Genomic DNA, 7,500 nt, shown 5'->3' on the forward strand with positions numbered 1-7,500 from the left:
TGTGTGTGTGTGTGTGTGTGTGTGTGTGTGTGTCTCAGACAGACGAAGGGCGTCTGAAGTTCCTCAGAGGACACACAGGTTAATATAATGACACACACAGTCTGTTTAATATTCATCTGAGAGGAGAGGACACCCGCTGCTGGACGCACAGAACACATTAACTCTGATAAAGGACTTACGCTGTCCTCTGACTGTGTGTGTGTGTGTGTGTGTGTGTGTGTGTGTGTGTGTGTGTGTGTGTGTGTGAGAGAGAGAGAGAGAGAGTGTGTGAGTGTGTGTGTGTGTGTGTGTGTGTGTGTGTGTGTGTGTGTGTGTGTGTGTGAGTGTGTGTGTGTGTGTGTAGGGCTGCTGTTGCCGTGGTAATGAGGGATTCTTCCTCACTGACCCAAAGACATCACAAAAAAGACAGAGAGAAGTTTCCAGGATCAGATCAGCTTCAGCTCGATCACACACACCGTCGCTCATCACAGAACTTCACAAACAAACTGTAGTCCATCATTTTATCCCTTAAAACTCATCTTTGATCACCAAAATTACATATATAAGCATTTTTTCCTTGAAAACAAATGTCTTCATGCCTTAAAATATCTTAATGTAACTCGACACCCTTGCCTCATTTAGTATGCGCGGTGCTATGAATATGCAAATGAGCCCCGCCTCCACTCACTCCCTCAGCTCAGAGATCCACTGGTTGACGATCACACGTTGATCTGATTGGTTACAAGGTAGTTTGTGACGTCAGAAACACCAGCGATTTCAAAGTGTGTTTTTGAGACTGTCTTTGGTTCACTGCAGTTTTAAGGAGGAAATACTCAGCAATGTTAAGAAATTATTAATTATCATTATATTTTGAACTATGCTGTATAGCTGTGTTTTTCCGGTGTGTTTGTTGTCAAACTCAAAAATATGTTTATTTTTAGCCTAATTATTAAAAAATGCCATTATTTTATAAGAAAAACTTAATTGTATTGTATTGACAAAATATTTTAGCTTGTCTTGTATATTTTCTTGATTAGATCACATTTTAATCTGTCATATGGTCATGTTATAATGTACTATGGGGCATGTTGTCACATTTCACTTCCATTATTTCGGGTTAATAAAGAAAAAAGTGCACACTGTGACGTGTGAAATTAATGAGGGCAAAATAAATACCGCTCTCCTCTACACACAGTGAAGTGTGTTGTCTTTCACCGCTTAAAATCACTCGTTTTTAAACCGCAATGCTTAGAAACGCATGCAAACGCTGAGCAAAACTCTCGACCGGTTAATCGCACATCGCCCATAAGGCCAGAACAGGACGCTTAATCATCTGCAGTCCAGCAGTTTCAGAAAAACTCCAGTCAGAAACACCACAGAGGCAGAGCTCGCAGGACTGTGTGTGAGAGAGAGAATGAAGAAGGGATGAAGAAAGGCAGGTGAGAGAGAGCGAGCGCTGGGGTTGGTGGGAAGCTCTCGGTCAAAACTGCCGCCTCGGCACATTTGCGGAGCTTAGAGGAGGACGCTGGGATTGGGGTCGAGCGGAGGGGAACAAAACAACTGAACTCAGCAGCCGGAGCGAGGAAACCTGCAATTAGAAACAGCTCTGCAGCGACACACTGAACACTGAACACTGAACATCCACATCAGCGACACTCTGAACTCTGAACACTGAACACTGAACATCAGCGAGACTCTGAACATCAGCGAGACTCTGAACATCAGCGAGACTCTGAACACTGAACACTGAACATCCACATCAGCGAGACTCTGAACTCTGAACACTGAACACTGAACATCAGCGAGACTCTGAACATCAGCGAGACTCTGAACATCAGCGAGACTCTGAACATCAGCGAGACTCTGAACATCAGCGAGACTCTGAACACTGAACACTGAACATCAGCGAGACTCTGAACACTGAACACTGAACATCAGCGAGACTCTGAACACTGAACACTGAACATCAGCGAGACTCTGAACATCAGCGAGACTCTGAACATCAGCGAGACTCTGAACATCAGCGAGACTCTGAACATCAGCGAGACTCTGAACATCAGCGAGACTCTGAACACTGAACACTGAACATCCACATCAGCGAGACTCTGAACATCAGCGAGACTCTGAACATCAGCGAGACTCTGAACACTGAACACTGAACACTGAACACTGAACACTGAACATCAGCGAGACTCTGAACATCAGCGAGACTCTGAACATCAGCGAGACTCTGAACATCAGCGAGACTCTGAACATCAGCGAGACTCTGAACATCAGCGAGACTCTGAACATCAGCGAGACTCTGAACATCAGCGAGACTCTGAACATCAGCGAGACTCTGAACACTGAACACTGAACATCCACATCAGCGAGACTCTGAACATCAGCGAGACTCTGAACATCAGCGAGACTCTGAACATCAGCGAGACTCTGAACATCAGCGAGACTCTGAACATCAGCGAGACTCTGAACATCAGCGAGACTCTGAACATCAGCGAGACTCTGAACACTGAACATCCACATCAGCGAGACTCTGAACATCAGCGAGACTCTGAACATCAGCGAGACTCTGAACACTGAACACTGAACACTGAACACTGAACACTGAACATCCACATCAGCGACACTCTGAACTCTGAACACTGAACACTGAACATCCACATCAGCGACACTCTGAACTCTGAACTCTGAACACTGAACACTGAACATCAGCGACACTCTGAACACTGAACACTGAACATCAGCGAGACTCTGAACATCAGCGACACTCTGAACTCTGAACACTGAACACTGAACATCCACATCAGCGACACTCTGAACTCTGAACACTGAACACTGAACATCAGCGACACTCTGAACACTGAACACTGAACATCAGCGAGACTCTGAACATCAGCGACACTCTGAACTCTGAACACTGAACACTGAACATCCACATCAGCGACACTCTGAACTCTGAACACTGAACACTGAACATCAGCGACACTCTGAACACTGAACACTGAACATCAGCGAGACTCTGAACATCAGCGACACTCTGAACTCTGAACACTGAACACTGAACACTGAACATCCACATCAGCGACACTCTGAACTCTGAACACTGAACACTGAACATCAGCGACACTCTGAACACTGAACACTGAACATCAGCGACACTCTGAACACTGAACACTGAACATCAGCGACACTCTGAACACTGAACACTGAACACTGAACATCAGCGAGACTCTGAACATCAGCGAGACTCTGAACATCAGCGAGACTCTGAACACTGAACTCTGAACACTGAACTCTGAACACTGAACACTGAACACTGAACACTGAACACTGAACATCAGCGACACTCTGAACACTGAACACTGAACACTGAACATCAGCGACACTCTGAACACTGAACACTGAACACTGAACATCAGCGACACTCTGAACTCTGAACACTGAACACTGAACACTGAACACTGAACACTGAACACTGAACACTGAACACTGAACACTGAACACTGAACACTGAACACTGAACATCAGCGACACTCTGAACACTGAACACTGAACACTGAACACTGAACATCAGCGACACTCTGAACTCTGAACACTGAACACTGAACATCAGCGACACTCTGAACACTGTACACTGAACATCAGCGACACTCTGAACACTGAACACTGAACACTGAACACTGAACACTGAACACTGAACACTGAACACTGAACACTGTACACTGAACATCCACATCAGCGACACTCTGAACTCTGAACTCTGAACACTGAACACTGAACATCAGCGACACTCTGAACACTGAACACTGAACATCAGCGAGACTCTGAACATCAGCGACACTCTGAACTCTGAACACTGAACACTGAACACTGAACATCCACATCAGCGACACTCTGAACTCTGAACACTGAACACTGAACATCAGCGACACTCTGAACACTGAACACTGAACATCAGCGACACTCTGAACACTGAACACTGAACATCAGCGACACTCTGAACACTGAACACTGAACACTGAACATCAGCGAGACTCTGAACATCAGCGAGACTCTGAACATCAGCGAGACTCTGAACACTGAACTCTGAACACTGAACTCTGAACACTGAACACTGAACACTGAACACTGAACACTGAACATCAGCGACACTCTGAACACTGAACACTGAACACTGAACATCAGCGACACTCTGAACACTGAACACTGAACACTGAACATCAGCGACACTCTGAACTCTGAACACTGAACACTGAACACTGAACACTGAACACTGAACACTGAACACTGAACACTGAACACTGAACACTGAACACTGAACATCAGCGACACTCTGAACACTGAACACTGAACACTGAACACTGAACATCAGCGACACTCTGAACTCTGAACACTGAACACTGAACATCAGCGACACTCTGAACACTGTACACTGAACATCAGCGACACTCTGAACACTGAACACTGAACACTGAACACTGAACACTGAACACTGAACACTGAACACTGAACACTGAACACTGAACACTGAACATCAGCGACACTCTGAACACTGAACACTGAACATCAGCGACACTCTGAACTCTGAACACTGAACACTGAACACTGAACATCAGCGACACTCTGAACTCTGAACACTGAACACTGAACACTGAACATCAGCGACACTCTGAACACTGTACACTGAACATCAGCGACACTCTGAACACTGAACACTGAACACTGAACACTGAACACTGAACACTGAACACTGAACACTGAACACTGTACACTGAACATCAGCGACACTCTGAACACTGAACACTGAACACTGAACATCAGCGACACTCTGAACTCTGAACACTGAACACTGAACATCAGCGACACTCTGAACACTGAACACTGAACACTGAACACTGAACACTGAACACTGAACACTGAACACTGAACATCAGCGAGACTCTGAACATCAGCGAGACTCTGAACATCAGCGAGACTCTGAACATCAGCGAGACTCTGAACATCAGCGAGACTCTGAACATCCGCGAGACTCTGAACATCCGCGAGACTCTGAACATCAGCGAGACTCTGAACATCCGCGAGACTCTGAACACTGAACACTGAACATCAGCGAGACTCTGAACATCAGCGAGACTCTGAACATCAGCGAGACTCTGAACATCCGCGAGACTCTGAACACTGAACACTGAACATCAGCGAGACTCTGAACATCAGCGAGACTCTGAACATCAGCGAGACTCTGAACATCAGCGAGACTCTGAACATCAGCGAGACTCTGAACATCAGCGAGACTCTGAACATCAGCGAGACTCTGAACATCAGCGAGACTCTGAACATCAGCGAGACTCTGAACATCAGCGAGACTCTGAACATCAGCGAGACTCTGAACATCAGCGAGACTCTGAACATCAGCGAGACTTCAGCGCTGAGATCGCTTTTAGACATCTAAAAATCTGTCATTAAATATCACTGTTCTTTGCTTTTATTCAGCAAAATAAACAAGAAATGTGTATGTTAATTGGACTGATTATGTATTAATCTATTATTGTTGATTTATTTGATTTCATTAAACATTTTATTAAACGTTGGTTGAAACGAAACGAAAATTATAATAAATACGCATTTTTGTTAAAGGAAGCATTATTTCAGCTGAAGAAATAGATTCAAATTATTTAATGAAATCTAATTAAACTAAAGAAGAAGAATAAAAATATAGATAAATAATCAAATTACCAAAAAAAAAAAAGATAATAAAAATAATAATAATAATAATAACAATATATTATATATATATACACACACACACAATTATTATTTATTATATACAATAAGAAACACAAAGCAAATAAATAAAAATCGGTACCGCTTACAATAAGGTCCTGTTGGTTATTATCATTAGTAAATGCGTTTGTTGTAGTGCTTATTACTATTTATCAGCTCAGGTCTATTAAATAATGTTTAACACATACAACATTTGATTTAAAAAAATAACTAGTAAATGTTGAAATGAACATTAACTAAAATTATGAAATGCTTTACAACTATTTATTATTGTTAGTTCGTGTTAACGGATGTTTTTAACTAATGTAAACATGTTACCTAAAAATCAATCATCAAAAGGCTGAAAAATATGGAGAATAAATGTGAAGAATATGTGTTTATGCATGTGTGTGTGTGTGTGTGTCTATAGATGTACAGCAGCACATGATGGTTGAGTGTGTGTGTGTGTGTGTGTGTGTGTAGCACATAATGGTTGTGTGTTTGTGTGTGTGTGTAGCACATGATGGTTGTGTGTGTGTGTGTGTGTGTGTGTGTGTGTGTGTGTGTGTGTGTGTGTGTGTGTGTGTGTGTGTGTGTGTGTGTGTGTGTGTGTGTGTGTGTGTGTGTGTGTGTGTGTGTGTGTGTGTGTGCAGCACATGACTGTTGATCAGAAAGTGGGTCTCCGTCTCTGACCTACTTCTGTGTGAAGGTTGATGTTAATGTTCGGGTCTGGAACGCCATGGATCGACTGCGGGAACATCTGCCGGAGTGTGAGGGTGTGTGTGTCACATGACTGACACACCAGTCTGAGATTCAAGGAAACAGATTCACAGGTGATTAAAGGTGTGTGTGTGTGTGTGTGTGTGTGTGTGTGTGTGTGTGTGTGTGTGTGTGTGTGTGTGTGTGTGTGTGTGTGTGTGTGTGTGTGTGTGTGTGTGTGTGTGTGCGTGGCCTTTCCTAGAAGTTCATTCAGTTTTAGGATCGTTAATCCTGTGTAAACGCTCTTGTGCAACACAGAAGGTGTTTTGAGGAGTTCTTAGTACTAGTACAAACACTTCACACACACACACACACACACACTCACTTACACACATAACCACACACACACACACACACACACACACTCACTCACACACACACATAACCACACACACACACACACACACACACATAACCACACACACACACACACACACTCTCTCTCTCACACACCCTCATACACACACACACTCGCTCACTCACACTCACACATACACACACTCACACACACACACACTCACACACACACACACACCTACCCATAAACCTACCTATTAGAGAAACATGTGCCAAACACCAGATTTAAATAAACACAAGTTTTGTCTGATTTAAATCCTGTTTTACTAATGAGGACCAGTCAAATGTCGTCACTAGCAGGTCGTGATATTTCACTATATACATTTGGCCCTCACAAGTTTAGCACAAACATTTTCCAAACACACTCGAAGCGCTCGACCAATCACAGCACACTGATCCAGCCAACCAATCAGAGCACAGTGTGCTTTTCAGAAGGATGGGCTTCATAGAGACAGGAAGTAAACAGAGCGTTACTGACAGACTGGGAAGAGAGGAGCCGCAACAATGGTCTTTTTAAAGACGACACATGGCAAATTATTGCTGAAGTGAAAAAAAGTTTTAAAGGGCTGGTTGATTATGATTTGACTTTTCTAACTTTAGTTAGTGTGTAATGTTGCTGTTTGAGCATAAACAACATCTGCAGAG

The 7,500-nt window shown here is 43.5% G+C and overlaps 1 protein-coding gene across 3 annotated transcripts in view; it reads right to left on the bottom strand.

Moving 5' to 3' along the window:
- Nucleotides 1-7,500, bottom strand: part of mafgb (v-maf avian musculoaponeurotic fibrosarcoma oncogene homolog Gb) — a 32,705-nt gene that overhangs the window by 10,668 nt on the left and 14,537 nt on the right. Inside the window, exon 2 of one of the 3 annotated variants that reach the window (XM_081357340.1) lies at nt 6,437-6,545. The exons of the other annotated variants lie outside the window; for them this stretch is intronic. The gene's annotated coding sequence lies outside the window, so the exon portion shown is untranslated. The remainder of the gene's footprint in view (nt 1-6,436; nt 6,546-7,500) is intronic. 3 annotated transcript variants of the gene reach the window in all.

Source organism: Scardinius erythrophthalmus (genome assembly GCF_964197995.2).
Source record: "Scardinius erythrophthalmus genome assembly, chromosome: 25".
NCBI classification, from domain to species: Eukaryota; Metazoa; Chordata; class Actinopteri; order Cypriniformes; family Leuciscidae; genus Scardinius; species Scardinius erythrophthalmus.